This window comes from Taudactylus pleione, unplaced genomic scaffold (genome assembly GCF_031769625.1).
Source record: "Taudactylus pleione unplaced genomic scaffold, aTauple2 ptg000027l, whole genome shotgun sequence".
Taxonomy (NCBI): domain Eukaryota; kingdom Metazoa; phylum Chordata; class Amphibia; order Anura; family Myobatrachidae; genus Taudactylus; species Taudactylus pleione.
In genome coordinates this window covers 1,303,837-1,328,173 of record NW_028284429.1, presented here as the reverse complement: position 1 = coordinate 1,328,173, position 24,337 = coordinate 1,303,837, and the positions used below count along the sequence as shown (strand labels likewise).

General features: G+C 47.8%; 1 protein-coding gene and 1 pseudogene across 1 annotated transcript in view; both read left to right on the top strand.

The window, feature by feature from the left end:
* TMEM86A (transmembrane protein 86A) overlaps positions 1-24,337 on the top strand; it is a 61,509-nt gene that overhangs the window by 22,765 nt on the left and 14,407 nt on the right. The window lies entirely within an intron of this gene.
* Positions 918-18,619, top strand: LOC148539132 (uncharacterized; annotated as a pseudogene).

Here is a 24,337-nt window from a genome sequence, read left to right as displayed (position 1 = left end):
ACTCGGGCCCGGGCTTGCTGGAGGGGCCTGTCGGGGGCCCGGGTCTGATGCCCCTCCTCCCTGTCATGCTGTTGTGTGCTGGGCTGCAAAGGGAGACTGCTTGCTGCTGCAGTCTCCTCTGCCTGTGGGGGGGGCGATCATCCTGATCGCGCTCCCCCCTGGATTTGCGCAGGGCTGAGGGGCTCACAGCGCCCCCCCCTCCCCAGCACGGCAACTAGTTTTCTCCCCTGAAGGGGGCATGTCCACGCCTTCCACGATTAGGCCATGCACCTTCACACGGGCCCGGGCCGACTCTTAGCGGACCTGCGTAGGGTGACCACCTGGCTGCATCCAGGCCCGCACATACCTCAGTACTCTACATTTTGAATCTTCCATAGCGGGAGATGTATAATAGCAACCAAATAGATTTTAGTTATCATTTCATACAATGTACTTAATACACGATACCAAGAAGCTGAATGATGCTATGGGCAATTTGTCTTCATTCGAAGATTTGATACATCTCCCCACAGAGGCATTTTAAGAGAGGAGGGGGCCAGTGTGCAGTTTCCGTGTGCCCTCCCCCCTCTCTCGACAGCACAGTTGCAGAGTATACTATGGCACTTTGCCAGGTCTCCAGGAATATGGAGTCCTCGTTCTGCTCCTGGTGATTTCTGTACTGTGCCAGGTCTCCAGGAACATGGAGTCCTCGTCCTGCTCCTGGTTATTTCTGTACTGTGCCAGGTCTCCAGGAACATGGAGTCCTCCTCCTGCTCCTGGTGATTTCTGCATTGTGCCAGGTCTCCGGGAACATGGAGTCCTCGTCCTGCTCCTGGTGATTTCTGTACTGTGCCAGGTCTCCGGGAACATGGAGTCCTCGTCATGCTCCTGGTGATTTCTGTACTGTGCCAGGTCTCCGGGAACATGGAGTCCTCGTCATGCTCCTGGTGAATTCTGTACTGTGCCAGGTCTCCGGAAACATGGAGTCCTCGTCATGCTCCTGGTGATTTCTGTACTGTACATGCACAAATGTATGGCAGCACCATTTTCCCGGTGATTTCTGCAGCGCTGGTGCCAGACTCCAGGGAGATGTAATTATAATGTATGAGCGCAGGGAGTATGCACTGCACTCCCTGCAGCCATTATAGATATGCCCATGTCTCTCTCATAAGTTATACTGCTCTTCATCCAGACTGGCAGTGGAGACCCCACTGATCTACTACATGGGGGGCTGAGAATTAATTGCAGATTTATCATTGGAAATTCCTATGATGCATATGATATAGTATTTCAGGTTATTACATATCACCCTTCAAGGATTATCAATACATAATAATGACTCTGACCAGGGCTGCAACTTTGGGGGGCCAATAGCCAGATGGGCCGTTCCACCCAGTGCCATACAGGGGAGCCTGGGTGGCAGCATGTGTGGATTTGGAGCAGCACGGGCAGACAGCTGGAGCCCTTGAAAGACACATTGCTGTCGTCATTCTAATCTGGCCTCTGGCCCCAGTTGTGAGCCAATTGGAGCTCGTGGACTGGCAGCCAAGCAGCAACGACTGCCAGTCCCCATGGCTAGCGACTGGTGACTGAATCGAATGATGGCAGTGCTGCCTCTCAAGGGCTGCAGCTGCCTACCGGTGCAGCACCAAATCCAGGTGAGAGGCTGCTGGAGGAGGGACACAAGGGGAGCAAGGTCAGAGGCTGCTGGAGAAGGGACACAGGGGGAGCAAGGTGAGAGGCTGCTGGAAGAAGGACACAGGGGGAGCAAGGTGAGAGTCTGCTGGAGGAGGGACACAGGGGGAGCAAGGTGAGAGTCTGCTGGAGGAGGGACACAGGGGGAGCAAGGTGAGAGGCTGCTGGAGGGACAGAGTCTAGTTATGGCAGAGGGGGGCGCCAAATTAGTGCCTTGCCCTGGGTGACAAAAATCCTAGTTTCGGCCTTGCCCTGGCCACTAGGGTCACATGCTCTTAATGCCAGTGTAGTTAAAGGACAACTAACCCTGTACCCAAAACAGAAAATATCTTGTATAATAATTAGTGCTATATATGCATAATTCTAAAACAAGAATATTTTGTTGTTTACCAGTTCCCGCATGAACCTTTGCATATATGATTATATTCGGTATATAACGGTTTCCACAATGGGAAAGCATGAGAGGGGTCATACAGCATTGGGCTGTACTTGCCCCAGTAAATAATCACAGTGGGCTGAATCTGTCTCGGGTAGAGGACAGGGCTGGGGAATGTATATAAAGCTGCTGGGAGAGGGTAAGAGGAGGCAGACGGGAGCAGTTACCTGTCTCCACATCCCCTGGGAGTAAAATGTGTTATTTCTTATTTTATTTCTTTTGTACAGAACAGATATTCTATTGATCTCTATAAAGACCTCCAGGCCGTTCATAGTATCATTAGAATAACAGTTGTATATATTTCTGTAGCTAGATTGAAAGCCAGTGTGTAAGCTGGTGAGAGTCTCAGGGAGGAAATGGAATGTGTTCAGTACGTATTAGAATTCCAGGAGCTGAGAATGTAAAACAATGAAATAAAAGGGTCAATAAACTCAGAGAGCATCTAAAAATACAGACGGACAGGAACTGTTATAGCTGGAAGTCTTTAGAGGTCGTGTACCGCGGCCAAAAGAGCCGTCCCGCAGTGCTAATACGCATTTCTGCCCGCCGTGCGCCTCTTTGCGTAGGCGGTCTCTGATCTCCAGCATGGCTCATGGGTTTGTGGGACAGACAGGCCGCAACTGCGCAATATCAAAATTTTTGTTGAAATAGAAGTTAGAGTGAGGAGTTGGGCGATTTACGGAAGAAATAACCGGTGCCCCTCAGGTGCACTGCGCACGCTGAAACTCTCGTAGCGCTTCTCTGGGGTAGTGGGCAGGATCCGGGGGGGGGCTGGTCTACTCTCTCATAGGGGTAAAAAAAAATACAGGCGTCTCCTGGATATTCCAGGAGAGTAGGTAAGTATGAATGTATATATAGTCTCCATTCTAGCACCCCGCAACTGTCGCTACCCCTGCAGCACCTCTCTCCTGCCTGGGGTGTCGCTCAATGCTCTGGTGCTTCTAGCACACTCTGGTCTGTGTCTCAGCAGTTTGTACATCAGCTGAGTGTGCTAGAAGCACCAGAGTTTAGAACAACACCCCAGGCAGGAGAGAGGTGCTGTACGGGTTGTGACATGTGCGGGGTGCTAGAATGAACACTATATATAGAAGCACAATGCTCCATTTTTGTGCAGTATTTACTATTTAGTTCTTATTTATACAACAGCTCTGCTCCTAAGTGAATTTCTGCGCAGGGAGGAGAGACGGTAGTAGCACAATGCGACTCCTAAGTCTCATTACCATGCCCGCGCACCCCGCGCCTCCTCCTCTGGCCATGCCCCCATGCGGACAGTTGTGCAAAGCCGCCTCCCGTAAGGAATGTGTGAAAGAAAGAGTAATTATGTCCATTTTTTTGCCTTGCTACATACAGTAGATTGAATAATGTTCCACTTTACGCCACGTCCACAGATGCCTCTGTTGTGTATCGTCCAAGTGGTCTTCGGCAAACTTTAGAGGAAATATACTTTTTGGTGTCTAGTGGTTTTGTATTTTCCAATTTGATATAATAGTAAGCTTTTACCATTGAATAATTTATGCAAACTTGTATCCGCCCAAATGATCTTTTATTGATATAGTTACCACATAATTTGCAGCGCTGTACAATCCGGCCATGATAGCGACACATCTAACATAAAGGCTAAACTAGACAAGCGATTTCCTCGTCCTCAGTGGCAGACAATGATACATTTACCGGTGACGACCTGTATTACAGCAGCCTGTTTCCTATAGGATGATACACAGAGCTGATGCTTTAATTCTGTGCAATGTTATCATTCATTCACACAATGGGCCTGATTCAGACCAACTCGCGAGCGGCTGTCCGCTCGCAAGTGGGTCGATGTTATGGACTGAGCATGCGCACGACGGAGGGAGCTCCGTCGTGCGCATGCGCCAGACGCGACCAGCGAAGGAAAGTCCTTCGCTCGTTGTGTCCGATCAAAGGGGGCGTGCTGTCAATGTTGATTGACAGCACGCCCCCTTTGGTAGGCGTGCCGGGGGCGTGCCTCCCTGACGGGGGCGTTCCCACGGGAACGCCTCCCGTCAAAAGCCGGCCCACTGACATCACTAGTGATGTCAGTGGGAGTGATTTTGGCTCTGATAGAGCCAAAATCACTCCGGAGCTTGCGGTTGAAAACCTCAACCGCAGGCTCCGGCTCGCAATTTCGATGGTCGCGATGGTCACGACCATCGCGGCCATCAAAATGCGCGCTCGTATAGCCTGTGGGTGGTGACCCACAGCTATACGAGCGTCCAGGAGGACGCTCTATTTTCATGGAGCCCGGCCCTCATTCAGAGCGTGCGCTCTGCTCAGAGCGTACGGCTCTGAATGAGGGCCAATGGCTCTACCTAAGTACATGTCTCACACATCACAATAGACAGGGACAGAATGGGGTATGGTGGAATAAAGCAGGGACAGAATGGGGTATGGTGTAATAAAGCAGGGACAGAATGGGGTATGGTGTAATAAAGCAGGGACAGAATGGGGTATGGTGTAATAAAGCAGGGACAGAATGGGGTATGTGTAATAAAGCAGGGACAGAATGGGGTATCGCATAATAAAGCAGGGACAGAATGGGGTATGGTGTAATAAAGCAGGGACAGAATGGGGTATGGTATAATAAAGCAGGGACATAATGGGGTATGGTATAATAAAGCAGGGACAGAATGGGGTATCGTGTAATAAAGCAGGGACAGAATGGGGTATCGCGTAATAAAGCAGGGACAGAATGGGGTATGGTGTAATAAAGCAGGGACAGAATGGGGTATGTGTAATAAAGCAGGGACAGAATGGGGTATGGTGTAATAAAGCAGGGACAGAATGGGGTATGGTGTAATAAAACAGGGACAGAATGGGGTATGGCGTAATAAAGCAGGGACAGAATGGGGTATGGTGTAATAAAGCAGGGACAGAATGGGGTATGTGTAATAAAGCAGGGACAGAATGGGGTATGGTGTAATAAAGCAGGGACAGAATGGGGTATGGTGTAATAAAGCAGGGACAGAATGGGGTATGGTGGAATAAAGCAGGGACAGAATGGGGTATCGTGTAATAAAGCAGGGACAGAATGGGGTATGTGTAATAAAGCAGGGACAGAATGGGGTATCGCATAATAAAGCAGGGACAGAATGGGGTATGGTGTAATAAAGCAGGGACAGAATGGGGTATGGTGTAATAAAGCAGGGACAGAATGGGGTATGGTGTAATAAAGCAGGGACAGAATGGGGTATGGTGTAATAAAGCAGGGACAGAATGAGGTATGGTGTAATAAAGCAGGGACAGAATGGGGTATGGTGTAATAAAACAGGGACAGAATGGGGTATCGTGTAATAAAGCAGGGACAGAATGGGGTATGGCGTAATAAAGCAGGGACAGAATGGGGTATCGCGTAATAAAGCAGGGACAGAATGGGGTATGGTGTAATAAAGCAGGGACAGAATGGGGTATCGTGTAATAAAGCAGGGACAGAATGGGGTATGGTGTAATAAAGCAGGGACAGAATGGGGTATCGTGTAATAAAGCAGGGACAGAATGGGGTATGGCGTAATAAAGCAGGGACAGAATGGGGTATCGCGTAATAAAGCAGGGACAGAATGGGGAATCGTGTAATAAAGTAGGGACAGAATGCGGTATGGTGTAATAAAGCAAGGACAGAATGGGGAATCGTGTAATAAAGTAGGGACAGAATGGGGTATGGTGTAATAAAGCAGGGACAGAATGGGATATTGTGTAATAAAGCAGGGACAGAATGGGGTATGGTGTAATAAAGCAGGGACAGAATGGGGTATGGTGTAATAAAGCAGGGACAGAATGGGGTATGGTGTAATAAAGCAGGGACAGAATGCGGTATGGTGTAATAAAGCAGGGACAGAATGGGGTATCGTGTAATAAAGCAGGGACAGAATGGGGAATCGTGTAATAAAGTAGGGACAGAATGGGGTATGGTGTAATAAAGCAGGGACAGAATGGGATATTGTGTAATAAAGCAGGGACAGAATGGGGTATGGTGTAATAAAGCAGGGACAGAATGGGGTATGGTGTAATAAAGCAGGGACAGAATGCGGTATGGTGTAATAAAGCAGGGACAGAATGGGGTATCGCGTAATAAAGCAGGGACAGAATGGGGTATGGTGTAATAAAGCAGGGACAGAATGGGGTATTGTGTAATAAAGCAGGGAAAGAATGCGGTATGGTGTAATAAAGCAGGGACAGAATGCGGTATTGTGTAATAAAGCAGGGACAGAATGGGGTATGGTGTAATAAAGCAGGGACAGAATGCGGTATTGTGTAATAAAGCAGGGACATAATGGGGTATGGTGTAATAAAGCAGGGACATAATGGGGTATGGTGTAATAAAGCAGGGACAGAATGGGGTATGGTGTAATAAAGCAGGGACATAATGGGGTATTGTGTAATAAAGCAGGGACATAATGGGGTATTGTGTAATAAAGCAGGGACAGAATGGGGTATGGTGTAATAAAGCAGGGACAGAATGGGGTATGGTGTAATAAAGTAGGGACAGAATGGGGTATGGGGTAATAAAGCAGGGACATAATGGGATATCGCGTAATAAAGCAGGGACATAATGGGGTATGGTATAATAAAGCAGGGACAGAATGGGGTATTGTGTAATAAAGCAGGGACAGAATGGGGTATGGTGTAATAAAGCAGGGACAGAATGGGGTATGGTATAATAAAGCAGGGACAGAATGGGGTATGGTGTAATAAAGCAGGGACAGAATGGGGTAAGGTGTAATAAAGCAGGGACAGAATGCGGTATGGTGTAATAAAGCAGGGACAGAATGGGGTATAGTGTAATAAAGCAGGGACAGAATGGGGTATTGTGTAATAAAGCAGGGACAGAATGGGGTATGGTGTAATAAAGCAGGGACAGAAAGGGGTATCGCGTAATAAAGCAGGGACAGAATGGGATATCGCGTAATAAAGCAGGGACAGAATGGGGTATGGTATAATAAAGCAGGGACAGAATGGGGTATCGCGTAATAAAGCAGGGACACAATGGGGTATGGTGTAATAAAGCAGGGACAGAATGGGGTATGGTGTAATAAAGCAGGGACAGAATGGGGAATCGTGTAATAAAGCAGGGACAGAATGGGGTATGGTGTAATAAAGCAGGGACAGAATGGGGTATGGTGTAATAAAGCAGGGAAAGAATGGGGTATGGTGTAATAAAGCAGGGACAGAATGGGGTATGGTGTAATAAAGCAGGGACAGAATGGGGTATGGTGTAATAAAGCAGGGACAGAATGGGGTATGGTGTAATAAAGCAGGGACAGAATGGGGTATGGTGTAATAAAGCAGGGACAGAATGGGGTAACGTGTAATAAAGCAGGGACAGAATGGGGTAACGTGTAATAAAGCAGGGACAGAATGGGGTATGGTATAATAAAGTAGGGACAGAATGGGGTAACGTGTAATAAAGCAGGGACAGAATGGGGTATGGTATAATAAAGCAGGGACAGAATGGGGTATGGTGTAATAAAGCAGGGACAGAATGGGGTATGGTGTAATAAAGCAGGGACAGAACGGGGTATGGAGTAATAAAGCAGGGACAGAACGGGGTATCGCGTAATAAAGCAGGGACAGAACGGGGTATCGTGTAATAAAGCAGGGACAGAACGGGGTATCGCGTAATAAAGCAGGGACAGATGGGGTATGGTGTATTAAAGCAGGGACAGAATGGGGTATCGTGTATTAAAGTAGGGACAGAATGGGATATGGTGTAATAAAGCTGGGACAGAATGGGGTATGGTGTAATAAAGCAGGGACAGAATGAGGTATAATGTAATAAAACAGGGACAGAATGGGGTATGGTGTAATAAAGCAGGGACAGAATGGGGTATGGTGTAATAAAGTAGGGACAGAATGCGGTATGGTGTAATAAAGCAGGGACAGAATGAGGTATAATGTAATAAAACAGGGACAGAATGGGGTATGGTGTAATAAAGCAGGGACAGAATGGGGTATGGTGTAATAAAGTAGGGACAGAGGCCCTCATTCAGAGCCGTTCGCTATTTGCGGTCGTTCGTTTAAAAACAAGGGGTGGCTATTCAAATGATCCGTACGCACATTGCAGTCTGTTCACACCTCTAAGTCTGAACGAGCGAGCAAAAACATACGCTCGTTTATTTGTTAAAAACGCCCCCTGGCCGCTCACACCATACGTCATGTCCGCTATTTATTAGATTAATCGAGTACATCGACCAGCGTATGAACTGCTCGCTATTCTTGTGGTTGGTGTTTGCTACCACAAATTTGCGAGCAGTTCTGGCTAGAAAATAACCCAGTGACGTGGACAATGACGCTGCTGTTTTAAATATACACACCCATAAAACGCCCGTTTTGACCTTTAAGCACGCCTGCGTTCGGATCTCCACTCCCCATTTTCAAGCACCTTCCCCTGTTACCACCCACATACGCCTCATTCTGTCACTCAAAATAGCAGGCACTCGCTATATAGCGTACAAACGATTTTCGGCCGCACTGACTGGTTCGCGCATGCGTACTAAAAACCGTACGCATGCGCAGATGTGCAAACATCGCTCGGAACGAGCGTACTGCCGCTAACGAGCAGCTCTGAATGAGGGCCAGAATGCGGTATGGTGTAATAAAGCAGGGACAGAATGGGGTATGGTGTAATAAAGCAGGGACAGAATGGGGTATCGCATAATAAAGCAGGGACAGAATGGGGTATTGTGTAATAAAGCAGGGACAGAATGGGGTATCGTGTAATAAAGCAGGGACAGAATGGGGTATCGTGTAATAAAGCAGGGACAGAATGGGGTATTGTGTAATAAAGCAGGGACAGAATGGGATATCGCGTAATAAAGGAGGGACATAATGGGGTATGGTATAATAAAGCAGGGACAGAATGGGGTATTGTGTAATAAAGCAGGGACAGAATGGGGTATAAAGCAGGGACAGAATGGGGTATGGTGTAATAAAGCAGGGACAGAATGCGGTATGGTGTAATAAAGCTGGGACAGAATGGGGTATGGTGTAATAAAGCAGGGACAGAATGGGGTATTGTGTAATAAAGCAGGGACATAATGGGGTATGGTGTAATAAAGCAGGGACAAAATGGGGTATGGTGTAATAAAGCAGGGACAGAATGGGATATCGCGTAATAAAGCAGGGACAGAATGGGGTATGGTGTAATAAAGCAGGGACAGAATGGGGTATGGTGTAATAAAGCAGGGACAGAATGGGGTATCGCGTAATAAAGCAGGGACAGAATGGGGTATGGTGTAATAAAGCAGGGACAGAATGGGGTATGGTGTAATAAAGCAGGGACAGAATGGGGTATGGTGTAATAAAGCAGGGACAGAATGGGGAATCGTGTAATAAAGCAGGGACAGAATGGGGTATGGTGTAATAAAGCAGGGACAGAATGGGGTATGGTGTAATAAAGCAGGGAAAGAATGGGGTATGGTGTAATAAAGCAGGGACAGAATGGGGTATGGTGTAATAAAGCAGGGACAGAATGGGGTATGGTGTAATAAAGCAGGGACAGAATGGGGTATGGTGTAATAAAGCAGGGACAGAATGGGGTAACGTGTAATAAAGCAGGGACAGAATGGGTAATGTGTAATAAAGCAGGGACAGAATGGGGTATGGTATAATAAAGCAGGGACAGAATGGGGTAACGTGTAATAAAGCAGGGACAGAATGGGGTATGGTATAATAAAGCAGGGACAGAATGGGGTATGGTGTAATAAAGCAGGGACAGAATGGGGTATGGTGTAATAAAGCAGGGACAGAACGGGGTATGGAGTAATAAAGCAGGGACAGAACGGTGTATCGCGTAATAAAGCAGGGACAGAACGGGGTATCGCGTAATAAAGCAGGGACAGAACGGGGTATCGCGTAATAAAGCAGGGACAGATGGGGTATGGTGTATTAAAGCAGGGACAGAATGGGGTATCGTGTAATAAAGCAGGGACAGAATGGGGTATTGTGTATTAAAGTAGGGACAGAATGGGATATGGTGTAATAAAGCAGGGACAGAATGGGGTATGGTGTAATAAAGTAGGGACAGAATGAGGTATAATGTAATAAAACAGGGACAGAATGGGGTATGGTGTAATAAAGCAGGGACAGAATGGGGTATGGTGTAATAAAGTAGGGACAGAATGCGGTATGGTGTAATAAAGCAGGGACAGAATGGGGTATGGTGTAATAAAGCAGGGACAGAATGGGGTATGGTGTAATAAAGTAGGGACAGAATGGGGTATGGTGTAATAAAGCAGGGACAGAATGGGGTATGGTGTAATAAAGCAGGGACAGAATGGGGTATCGCGTAATAAAGCAGGGACAGAATGGGGTATCGTGTAATAAAGCAGGGACAGAATGGGGTATCGTGTAATAAAGCAGGGACAGAATGGGGTATCGTGTAATAAAGCAGGGACAGAATGGGGTATCGTGTAATAAAGCAGGGACAGAATGGGGTATTGTGTAATAAAGCAGGGACAGAATGGGGTATTGTGTAATAAAGCAGGGACAGAATGGGGTATCGTGTAATAAAGCAGGGACAGAATGGGGTATCGTGTAATAAAGCAGGGACAGAATGGGATATCGCGTAATAAAGGAGGGACAGAATGGGGTATGGTATAATAAAGCAGGGACAGAATGGGGTATGGTGTAATAAAGCAGGGACAGAATGGGGTATGGTGTAATAAAGCAGGGACAGAATGGGGTATGGTGTAATAAAGCAGGGACAGAATGGGGTATGGTGTAATAAAGCAGGGACAGAATGGGGTATCGTGTAATAAAGCAGGGACAGAATGGGGTATCGTGTAATAAAGCAGGGACAGAATGGGGTATGGTGCAATAAAGCAGGGACAGAATGGGGTATGGTGTAATAAAACAGGGACAGAATGGGGTATGGTGTAATAAAGTAGGGACAGAATGGGGTATGGTGTAATAAAGCAGGGACAGAATGGGGTATCGTGTAATAAAGCAGGGACAGAATGGGGTATGGTGTAATAAAGCAGGGACAGAATGGGGTATGGTATAATAAAGCAGGGACAGAATGGGGTATCGTGTAATAAAGCAGGGACAGAATGGGGTATGGTGTAATAAAGCAGGGACAGAATGGGGTATGGTGTAATAAAGCAGGGACAGAATGGGGTATGGTGTAATAAAAGAGGGACAGAATGGGGTATGGTGTAATAAAGTAGGGACAGAATGGGGTATGGTGTAATAAAACAGGGGCATAATGGGGTATGTGTAATAAAGCAGGGACAGAATGGGGTATTGTGTAATAAAACAGGGACAGAATGGGGTATGGTGTAATAAAGCAGGGACAGAATGGGGTATGGTGTAATAAAGTAGGGACAGAATGCGGTATGGTGTAATAAAGCAGGGACAGAATGAGGTATAATGTAATAAAACAGGGACAGAATGGGGTATGGTGTAATAAAGCAGGGACAGAATGGGGTATGGTGTAATAAAGCAGGGACAGAATGCGGTATGGTGTAATAAAGCAGGGACAGAATGGGGTATGGTGTAATAAAGCAGGGACAGAATGGGGTATCGTGTAATAAAGCAGGGACAGAATGGGGTATCGTGTAATAAAGCAGGGACAGAATGGGGTATCGTGTAATAAAGCAGGGACAGAATGGGGTATTGTGTAATAAAGCAGGGACAGAATGGAATATCGCGTAATAAAGGAGGGACATAATGGGGTATGGTATAATAAAGCAGGGACAGAATGGGGTATTGTGTAATAAAGCAGGGACAGAATGGGCTATCGTGTAATAAAGCAGGGACAGAATGGGGTATCGTGTAATAAAGCAGGGACAGAATGGGGTATTGTGTAATAAAGCAGGGACAGAATGGGATATCGCGTAATAAAGGAGGGACATAATGGGGTATGGTATAATAAAGCAGGGACAGAATGGGGTATTGTGTAATAAAGCAGGGACAGAATGGGGTATTGTGTAATAAAGCAGGGACAGAATGGGGTATCGTGTAATAAAGCAGGGACAGAATGGGGTATCGCGTAATAAAGCAGGGACAGAATGGGGTATCGCGTAATAAAGCAGGGACAGAATGGGGTATGGTGTAATAAAGCAAGGACAGAATGGGGTATCGTGTAATAAAGCAGGGACAGAATGGGGTATCGTGTAATAAAGCAGGGACAGATGGGGTATGGTGTAATAAAGCAGGGACAGAATGGGGTATCGTGTAATAAAGCAGGGACAGGATGGGGTATGGTGTAATAAAGCAGGGACAGAATGGGGTATGGTGTAATAAAGCAGGGACAGAATGGGGTATGGTGTAATAAAGCAGGGACAGAATTGGGTATGGTGTAATAAAGCAGGGACAGAATGGGGTATGGTGTAATAAAGCAGGGAGAGAATGCGGTATCGCGTAATAAAGCAGGGACAGAATGGGGTATGGTGTAATAAAGCAGGGACAGATGGGGTATGGTGTAATAAAGCAGGGACAGATGGGGTATGGTGTAATAAAGCAGGGACAGAATGGGGTATGGTGTAATAAAGCAGGGACAGAATGGGGTATGGTGTAATAAAGCAGGGACAGAATGGGGTATGGTGTAATAAAGCAGGGACAGAATGGGGTATGGTGTAATAAAGCAGGGACAGAATGGGGTATGGTGTAATAAAGCAGGGACAGAATGGGGTATGGTGTAATAAAGCAGGGACATAATGGGGTATTGTGTAATAAAGCAGGGACAGAATGGGGTATGGTGTAATAAAGCAGGGACAGAATGGGGTATGGTGTAATAAAGCAGGGACAGAATGGGGTATGGTGTAATAAAGCAGGGACAGAATGGGGTATGGTGTAGTAAAGCAGGGGCAGAATGGGGTATGGTGTAATAAAGCAGGGACAGAATGGGGTATGGTGTAATAAAGCAGGGACAGAATGGGGTATGGTGTAATAAAGCAGGGACAGAATGGGGTATTGTGTAATAAAGCAGGGACAGAATGGGGTATGGTGTAATAAAGCAGGGACAGAATGGGGTATCGTGTAATAAAGTAGGGACAGAATGGGGTATGGTGTAATAAAACAGGGACAGAATGGGGTATGGTGTAATAAAGTAGGGACAGAATGGGGTATGGTGTAATAAAACAGGGACAGAATGGGGTATGTGTAATAAAGCAGGGACAGAATGGGGAATCGTGTAATAAAGCAGGGACAGAATGGGGTATTGTGTAATAAAGCTGGGACAGAATGGGGTATGGTGTAATAAAGCAGGGACAGAATGGGGTATCGGGTAATAAAGCAGGGACAGAATGGGGTATCGCGTAATAAAGCAGGGACAGAATGGGGTATCGTGTAATAAAGCAGGGACAGATGGGGTATGGTGTAATAAAGCAGGGACAGAATGGGGTATCGTGTAATAAAGCAGGGACAGGATGGGGTATGGTGTAATAAAGCAGGGACAGAATGGGGTATGGTGTAATAAAGCAGGGACAGAATGGGGTATGGTGTAATAAAGCAGGGACAGAATGGGGTATGGGGTAATAAAGCAGGGACAGAATGGGGTATCGCGTAATAAAGCAGGGACAGAATGGGGTATGGTGTAATAAAGCAGGGACAGATGGGGTATGGTGTAATAAAGCAGGGACAGAATGGGGTATGGTGTAATAAAGCAGGGACAGAATGGGGTATGGTGTAATAAAGCAGGGACAGAATGGGGTATGGTGTAATAAAGCAGGGACAGAATGGGGTATGGTGTAATAAAGCAGGGACAGAATGGGGTATGGTGTAGTAAAGCAGGGGCAGAATGGGGTATGGTGTAATAAAGCAGGGACAGAATGGGGTATGGTGTAATAAAGCAGGGACAGAATGGGGTATGGTGTAATAAAGCAGGGACAGAATGGGGTATGGTGTAATAAAGCAGGGACAGAATGGGGTAACGTGTAATAAAGCAGGGACAGAATGGGGTATGGTGTAATAAAACAGGGACAGAATGGGGTATGGTGTAATAAAGTAGGGACAGAATGGGGTATGGTGTAATAAAACAGGGACATAATGGGGTATGTGTAATAAAGCAGGGACAGAATGGGGAATCGTGTAATAAAGCAGGGACAGAATGGGGTATTGTGTAATAAAGCTGGGACAGAATGGGGTATGGTGTAATAAAGCAGGGACAGAATGGGGTATCGGGTAATAAAGCAGGGACAGAATGGGGTATCGCGAAATAAAGCAGGGAAAGAATGGGGAATCGCGTAATAAAGCAGGGACAGAATGGGGTATCGCGTAATAAAGCAGGGACAGAATGGGGTATCGCGAAATAAAGCAGGGACAGAATGGGGAAGCGCGAAATAAAGCAGGGACAGAATGGGGAATCGCGTAATAAAGCAGGGACAGAATGGGGTATGGCGTAATAAAGCAGGGACAGAATGGGGTATGGCGTAATAAAGCAGGGACAGAATGGGCTATGGCGTAATAAAGCAGGGACAGAATGGGGTATGGCGTAATAAAGCAGGGACAGAATGGGGTATGGTGTAATAAAGCAGGGACAGAATGGGGTATGGTGTAATAAAGCAGGGACAGAATGGGGTATGGTGTAATAAAGCAGGGACAGAATGGGGAATCGTGTAATAAAGCAGGGACAGAATGGGGTATCGTGTAATAAAGCAGGGACAGATGGGGTATGGTGTATTAAAGCAGGGACAGAATGGGGTATCGTGTAATAAAGCAGGGACAGAATGGGGTATGGTCTAATAAAGCAGGGACATAATGGGGTATTGTGTAATAAAGCAGGGACAGAATGGGGTATGGTGTAATAAAGCAGGGACAGAATGGGGTATGGTGTAGTAAAGCAGGGACAGAATGGGGTATGGTGTAGTAAAGCAGGGACAGAATGGGGTATGGTGTAATAAAGCAGGGACAGAATGGGGTATTGTGTAATAAAGCAGGGACAGAATGGGGTATTGTGTAATAAAGCAGGGACAGAATGGGGTATGGTGTAATAAAGCAGGGACAGAATGGGGTATTGTGTAATAAAGCAGGGACAGAATGGGGTATGGTGTAATAAAGCAGGGACAGAATGGGGTATTGTGTAATAAAGCAGGGACAGAATGGGGTATGGTGTAATAAAGCAGGGACAGAATGGGATATTGTGTAATAAAGCAGGGACAGAATGGGGTATGGTGTAATAAAGCAGGGACAGAATGGGGTATGGTGTAATAAAGCAGGGACAGAATGGGGTATTGTGTATTAAAGCAGGGACAGAATGGGGTATGGTGTAATAAAGCAGGGACAGAATGGGGTATGGTGTAATAAAGCAGGGACAGAATGGGGTATGGTGTAATAAAGCAGGGACAGAATGGGGTATGGTGTAATAAAGCAGGGACAGAATGGGGTATGGTGTAATAAAGCAGGGACAGAATGGGGTATGGTATAATAAAGGGACAGAATGGGGTATGGTGTAATAAAGATGGGACACAATGGGGTATCGTGTAATAAAGATGGGACAGAATGGGGTATCGTGTAATAAAGCAGGGACAGAATGGGGTATAGTGGAATAAAGCAGGGACAGAATGGGGTATGGTGTAGTAAAGCAGGGACAGAATGGGGTATGGTGTAATAAAGCAGGGACAGAATGGGGTATGGTGTAATAAAGCAGGGACAGAATGGGGTATTGTGTAATAAAGCAGGGACAGAATGGGATATTGTGTAATAAAGCAGGGACAGAATGGGGTATGCTGTAATAAAGCAGGGACAGAATGGGGTATGGTGTAATAAAGCAGGGACAGAATGGGGTATTGTGTATCGTGTAACCCTTACCTCCTGCAGCCTTACCTTAACCTTCTCCTCCTGAAGCCTTACCCTAAGCCTTCCCTCCTGCAGCCTAACCCTAACCCTCCTCTCCCGCAGCCTTACCCTAAACCCTCCCCTCCCGCAGCCTTACCATAACCCTTCCCTCCTGTAACCTTATCCTAACCCATCCCTCCTAACAGCCTTACCCTAACCCTACCCTCCGGCAGCCTAACCCTAACCCTTCCTCCTGCAGCCTAACCGTAACCCTTCCCTCCTGCAACCTCACCCTAAGCCTTCCTCCTGCAGCCTAACCCTAACCCTCCTCTCCTGCAGCCTTAACCTAATTCTTCCCTCCTGCAGCTTAACCCTAACCCTTCCCTCCTGCAGCCTTACCCTAACCCTCCCCTCCTGCAGCATTAACCTAATTCTTCCCTCCTGCAGCTTAACCCTAACCCTTCCCTCCTGCAGCCTTACCCTAACCCTCCCCTCCTGCAGCCTAACCCTCCCCTCCTGCAGTCTTACCCTAACCCTCCCCTCCTGCAGGCTTACCCTAACCCTTCCCTACGGCAGCCTAACCCTAACCCCTCCCTCCTGCAGCTTTACCCTATCCCTTCCCTCCTGCAGCCTAACCCTAACCCTTCCCTCCTGCAACCTTACCCTAACCCTTCCCTCCTGCAGCCTAACCCTAACCCTTCCTCCTGCAGCCTAACCGTAACCCTTCCCTCCTGCAACCTTACCCTAAACCTTCCTCCTGCAGCCTAACCCAAACCCTTCAATCCTGCAGCCTTACCCTAACCCTTCCCTCCTGCAGCATTAGCCTAAACCCTCCCTCCTCCAGCCTTAACCTAATCCTTCCCGCCTGCGGCCTTACCCTAACCCTCCCCTCCTGCAGCCTTAACCTAATCCTTCCCTCCTGCAACCTAACCCTAACCCTCCCCTCCTGCAGCCTTACCCTAACCCTTCCCTCCTGCAGCCTTACCCTAACCCTTCCCTCCTGCAGCCTAACCCTAATCCTCCTCTCCCGCAATGTTATCCTAACCCTCCCCTCCCGCAGCCTTACCCTAATCCTTCCCTCCTGTAACCTTATACTAACCCATCCCTCCTACAGCCTTACCCTAACCATCCCCTCCTGCAGCCTAACCCTAACCCTTCCCTCCGGCAGCCTAACCCTCTCCTCCTGCAGCCTTACCCTAACCCTCTCCTCCTGCAGCCTTAACCTAATCCTTCCCTCCTGCAGCCTAACCCTAACCCTCTCCTCCTGCAGGCTGACCCTAACCCTCTCCTCCTGCAGCCTTAACCTAATCCTTCCCTCCTGCAGCCTTACCCTAACCATCCCCTCCTGCAGCCTAACCCTAACCCTCCCCTCCTGCAGCCTTACCCTAACCCTCTCCTCCTGCAGCCTTAACCTAATCCTTCCCTCCTGCAGCCTAACCCTAACCCTCTCCTCCTGCCTACTTACCCTAACCCTCTCCTCCTGCAGCCTTAACCTAATTCTTCCCTCCTGCAGCCTTACCCTAACCCTCCCTTCCTGCAGCCTTACCCTAACCCTCCCTTCCTGCAGCCTTACCATATCCCTTCCCTCCAGCAGCCTTACCCTAACCCTCCCCTCCTGCAGCCTTACCCTAACCCTTCCCTCCTGCAGCCTTACCCTAACCCTCCCCTCCTGCAGCCTAACCCTCCCCTCCTGCAGCCTTACCCTAACCGTCCCCTCCTGCAGCCTAACCCTAACCCTCCCCTCCCACCACGTTATCCTAACCCTCCGCTCCCGCAGCCTTACCCTAACCCTTCCTTCCTGTAACCTTATCCTAACCCATCCCTCCTACAGCCTAACCCTCTCCTCCTGCAGCCTTACCCTAACCCTCCTGCAGCCTTAACCTAATCCTTCCCTCCTGCAGCCTAACCCTAACCCTCCCCTCCTGCAGCCTTAACCTAATCCTTCCCTCCTGCAGCATTAACCTAATTCTTCCCTCCTGCAGCTTAACCCTAATCCTTCCCTCCTGCAGCCTACCCCTAACCCTTCCCTCCTGCAGCCTTACGCTAACCCTCCCCTCCTGCAGCCTAACCCTAACCCTTCCCTCCTGCAGCATTAACCTAATTCTTCCCTCCTGCAGCTTAACCCTAACCCTTCCCTCCTGCAGCATTAACCTAATTCTTCCCTCCTGCAGCTTAACCCTAACCCTTCCCTTCTGCAGCCTTACGCTAACCCTCCCCTCCTGCAGCTTAACCCTAACCCTTCCCTCCTGCAGCATTAACCTAATTCTTCCCTCCTGCAGCTTAACCCTAACCCTTCCCTTCTGCTGCCTTACACTAACCCTCCCCTCCTGCAGCTTAACCCTAACCCTTCCCTCCTGCAGCATTAGCCTAATTCTTCCCTCCTGCAGCTTAACCCTAACCCTTCCCTTCTGCAGCCTTACGCTAACCCTCCCCTCCTGCAGCTTAACCCTAACCCTTCCCTCCTGCAGCTTAACCCTAACTCTTCCCTCCTGCAGCATTAACCTAATTCTTCCCTTCTGCAGCTTAACCCTAACCCTTCCCTCCTGCAGCATTAACCTAATTCTTCCCTCCTGCAGCTTAACCCTAACCCTTCCCTTCTGCAGCCTTACGCTAACCCTCCCCTCCTGCAGCTTAACCCTATCCCTTCCCTCCTGCAGCCTTACGCTAACCCTCCCCTCCTGCAGCTTTAAACTAACCCTTCCCTCCTGTAGCCTTACCCTAACCCTCCCCTCCTGCAGCCTAACTCTCACCACCCCCCTAGTGCCTAAACCCTCACCCTAAATCTAACCCTAATCCTAATACTTCTCGTCAGGATCGTAGCCACTGGGATTCTGGAGCCGGGATTCTGAGCACTGGGATGCCAACTATTTCCCCTACAGTACAGCTGCCTTCATGTAGTTTATGACAATTGAACAAGGCTTTTCAAACAAAGTTACTATGATTTTAAGCCTCTTTCTAAGTATGCAGTTGATTAGTACTATTATTATATATTATCTTGGATTATTGTTATTGATTTCAGTCATTATTCATATTGTTCTGTTGGAACATGTCTCTTCTAGAAATAATTACATCATTTCACTTAGCCATTGATCTCAGTGCAAGCAAAATGCATTATGACATTTGTGACTGTAATCAATTATTAATCACGTCCCAGGAATGATTCTAAGTATAGCGGCATCCCTCCTGCCAGATCTAGTCAGTGATTGAGCCGTTCGTCTAGGTGAAACGCATTAAGTATAGTGGCATCCCTCCTGCCAGATCTAGTCAGTGATTGAGCAGCTCGTCTGGGTGAAACGCGTTGTCTTTGTACCGTATTGATAGAAGGATGTGCGGTCAGGTCATTATTGATAGGGTCGCTCTCTGTATACCCTCTCTGGCTTTATTTTCAGAGTTTTTAGATTAACTATTTCCATTTGTCTATTTTCATTCTTTTTGTTTGATGTTAGGGATACTTTAACTCACTCGGGTGCCTTAGGGTGGCGCAGGGATGTCCATCAAAGGGAAGCAATCGGGAAGCCGACTGCCTATATACTGGCAGCCGGGTTCCCGACTGTCTTATCCCAGCAAGGGTGAAATGCCGGGCGTCTAGATGTAGACGCCCGCATTTCCCCGACGCTGGGAGACCGGAACCCGCCATCACGATCGTAGTGATGCCGGGCACCGCGAGCGGACATCTGCGGGGGGGGGCGGGTTAGGTTTAGGGCTCCTGGGGGGGACTTAGGGTTAGGCACCACCCCGGGAGGGTTAGGGTTAGGCTAGGGGGATTGAGGGTTAGGGTTAGGCACCCCCGGGGGGGGACCTAGGGTTAGGCACCCCCCCTTCCCCGTTTCGGTAGCGGGGAAGGGGGTGGTTAGGGTTGGCACTTAGAGGGGGGATTAGGGTTAGGCACTTGGGGGGGAAGTTAGGGTTAGGCACCCCTAAGGAGGGTTAGGGGGGTTAGGTTAGGTTAGTGGATACTTACCTATCCACGATCGGGATTTCCAGCACTGTCGGGCTTCCGCTGCGTCGCACTCTGCTCCTGTCGGGCTGCCGCTGACGGGAATCGAACCGCCGGCCATGCGGCCGCCGGTATTTCATACCCATTCCCCATCGAATGTTTGAAGGGCTGAACTAACTGCAACTTTTATTCTCAGTTTTTAAATATATATATTGACCCATTCATTCATTAAAAGCTGGGATGTTCCATTGATGTAGATGTGGGGAACTTAAAGGGGAAATTAAATCTTGGTTGCATCATTGAAATAACATACATAGGGTCCAATGGCGGAACTAGCGGCGATGCAGCCGGGGCCCATAGCTGCCTGCATCCAACAACGCTGTTGCACCCGCCGCCAGTGTCCCCCGGGACCAACTGAGCTCTACACAGTAACAAACACAACGCCGCCAGAGGGGATTCAGGTTACTGTGTTTTTGTTTTTTTGTGTGTGTGTCTTTGTCTTATATATGTATGGGGGGGTGGGGGGACTGTATAAGGGTCACTGCATAGGGGACCACTACTGGGGGGCACTGCATAGGGGACCACTACTGGGGGGCACTGCATAGGGGACCACTACTGGGGGGCACTGCATAGGGGACCACTACTGGGGGGCACTGCATAGGGGACCACTACTGGGGGGCACTGCATAGGGGACCACTACTGGGGGCACTGAATGGATTGTACACCTGAGGGGGGAGGGGGGGATGTCCAGATCGCACACCTGTGTGGGGGGGGGTTAGTGAAGTCTGCAGTCTGTCAGGCAGTGAAAAGTTTCTCACTTACGAAAAACTGCTTCGTAGAAACAGCAGTTTTTCGGAAGTGATAGTTTAGGACAGGAGGCATGAGGTATGAGGCATGATGAATGAGGCATGATGAATGCCTCCTAAACTGTGTTTGAACTCGCAGCGAGTTCAGAACCATACTTATCACATGTGTTAATTATGTTTTGATGAATAGGCCCCATAGATAGAGCTCCAGAGGGAAAATTACTTTGTACCGCTAAATCTGACATTTCCATATAGACAGTTTCAGTTCATCTTTAAATGTATTTTGTAAGTTATGTCACTTTTTTCTCCAAGTTGGGGGCCTATTCGTCAATCGATAAATAGCCCGGTAACCATGCGGAAATGCTAGTTTCCACATATTTCAGTTACAGGGCCTCCGCTGCCTCCTCACAAGCTCGCCGGCGGCTTTGCGCATGTGTTACCTGAGGTCACACATGCGTAGCCGGGACAACAGAGAACAGGTAAGTAACGCAGTTACAGAAGTAGCTGCGATACTAACCACGGGGACAGCTGCTTTTCGGATTTTTCGGAGCAGTTGTCCCCTCACCGGAGCGATGATGAATTGCTCCGGTGTCACTTTTCCCCCACTGCGAGTTGGATACTTCATCATCGGAGGCAATACGGCTTCCCGGCGATGATGAATAGGCCTCTTGGTGTTTTTATTAAGGTTTTTTGCATAGTAAAGATACATATTACAAAAGTATGTGGGGCCTATTCATTAAACATAAAAATTCTCTGGAGATAATTAGGTAGAGAACTCTCATGGAGTTCTAGCTAATTATAGGTGGAATTCATCATTCCTCCTCTCCATAAGTATCTATTCCGGTAGCTGTGATTTTTGCGATGACAGCTTTTCGGGAAATAGATACTTTTCCTGCCTACACTACCTTATCGCATCTGGAAACAGAGCTGCGCATGCGCTGTTACATCTGTAAAACCAGCGCATGCGCAGCACTGCCTACAGATGCATTAAGTTTGTGTACCCCCCCGACCCCCTCCGCTCACCTCCCCCCCCCCGACTTACCTGTCCGCGCAGCAGCCTCCGGCTCCGTCCTGCTGGTCTGTCATGTGGTTTCCCGGCAGACCACATGACAGATTAGAAAAAAAACAAAACATTTTTTTTTTCCTAAACTTTCTTGTGCTCTGCTGGGGAGCACAAATGTCCGACCAGCCTCCGGAGCCTGAGGACGGAGCAGAGCACCGGAGGGACTCGTCGGGGGACCTGCACACGCGGATACAGGTAAGTTTCACCTGCTATTCGCCACCTCACAGTGGCGAATAGTAACTGCATCAAATTCCGAAAATTGATAATTTTCGGAATTTGATGAATACCACAATTTCCACATCCCCATACTAATGTACTAATGCACTAATGTACTAATGTCCTCATACTAATGTACTAATACTAATGTACTAATGCCCCCATACTAATGTACTAATGTCCTCATACTAATGTACTAATGTCCTCATACTAATGTACTAATGCACTAATGTACTAATGTCCTCATACTAATGTACTAATACTAATGTACTAATGCCCCCATACTAATGTACTAATGTCCTCATACTAATGTACTAATGTCCTCATACTAATGTACTAATGTACTAATACTAATGTACTAATGTCCTCATACTAATGTACTAATACTAATGTACTAATGCCCCCATACTAATGTACTAATGTCCTCATACTAATGTACTAATGTCCTCATACTAATGTACTAATGTACTAATATACTAATGTACTAATGTATGGGGAGTGTGGAAATTAACGCAGGGGAACTTAGCAAGGAGATATCTGTGATATCTCCTGTGCTAAGTGGCTACATGAATACCAAAATAACTTATTTAAGGAAAATGTCCTTAAAAACTTTATTTTAGTGTTGATGAATAGGCCCCTGACTAAGAAAATGTAAAATGCGCACAAGGGGCCAAATGTCATAGGGTGAGAATGTAGAAAATGTGGGCGTTTAGCAGTAACCCGTCGCATTGGTTGAGTTTTATCGTGAGAGTTTTTTTAGTCTAAAAACAGGCGATTTTGCATGTTCTCTGATTTATTACATTGGCCGAGTTTAAAAAGTGCTAAACACTCACATTCTCTGTACTCTCGCCCTATTACATTTGGCCCAAGGTAGTAACAAATAATGGTATTGGGGCAACAAACTTTTGAAATCATTATTAATGTTTAGAAAGAGGGTGATAGGAATCTGATGTCTGTGCATTTGTAATATTGCTTTTCTGGCAAAATAAATACACAGTTCATTAAGAATTTATCTTGGATCTGTCCTAATTACCTGTGATACACAAGATGGTAGTTACCCGTGCCATTTATACGTAACAGTGGGCTCGGACACTAAGACATCAGCTGGGTCCTGATACTACTGCAGCTGATAAGAGGCAGCCTGCACTAAGGGGGCTGGAAAGGGAAGGGTTATTCTAGGTCAGTGGTCAGGGAACAGGGGTAAATTACCCCACATGGGGTAAAAATGAAATTCCTGGGGGTAATGGACGAACAGCCGGGCATGCATATGAATCATTCTATAATATAGAATGATTCATATGCATGCCCGTCTGTGCCGCAGGGAGGATCTAAGCCGGACGCCCGCTGAGATGTTATTACCAGCGGGCGCCCGGCTCCTTCCCTGCAGCGCCGAGTTATCCGGAGGCTGGCGTTCTCTTCTGAACTCCAGCTTCCGGCTCCCCCCATGCGCACTATGGGAGAGATGTCATGACGTCTCTCCCATAGTTCCAAGGAGAAGCCGGGTGAACAGGACGACGGCGGATGCAGGAGCAGGGATTAAGGTAAGTGGGTTTTTTTTTTTTTTTTTGTACAAGCGGCACTACAGGGGCATTATATGGGGGCACTACTACAGGGGCACTACTACAGGGGCACTATATGGGGGCACTACTACAGGGGCATTATATGGGGGCATTACTACAGAGGCATTATATGGGGGCATTACTACATGGGCATTATATGGGGGCACTACTACAGAGGCATTATATGGGGGCATTAATACAGGGGCATTATATGGGGCCACTACTACAGGGGCATTATATGGGGGCATTACTACAGGGGCATTATATGGGGGCACTACTACAGAGGCATTATATGGGGGCATTACTACAGGGGCATTGTATGGGGGCACTACTACAGGGGCACTATATGGGGGCACTACTACAGGGGCATTATATGGGGGCACTACAACAGGGGCATTATATGGGGGCATTACTACAGAGGCATTATATGGGGGCACTACTATATTATTTCCTTCCTTTCAAATAAAAGGGGTAACGTCGGCGTATCTAAATTAGGGGTGAGCGGGTTCGGATTTCTGAAATCCGAACTCCCCCGAGCCCCCCCGATCCGAGTCCGATCCGAGTCAGGCTCGACTTTTCCCGCCTGACTCGGATCCTGAAATCGAGGCAAAACGTCATCTTCCCGCCTTCCGAGTCTCGCGGGTTTTGGATCCTATATAAGGTACCCGCGTCGGCGCCATTTTCTCACTCGGCTGTGGACAGTGAAGAGGGAGGGTGGGAGTTAGGGCTGGCTGGGCTGTGTAGTGTAGTGTAGTGTAGTGTAGTGCTGCTGTTGTCCACTACTTCAAATTCCATAGGGGCTGGCTGTGTTGTGCTGTGCTGCTGTTGTTAATAGGGGCTGTGTCCACTACTTCAAAGTCCATAGGGGCTGGCTGGACTGTGTTGTGCAGTCAGTTCTCCATAGGGGCTGTGTCCACT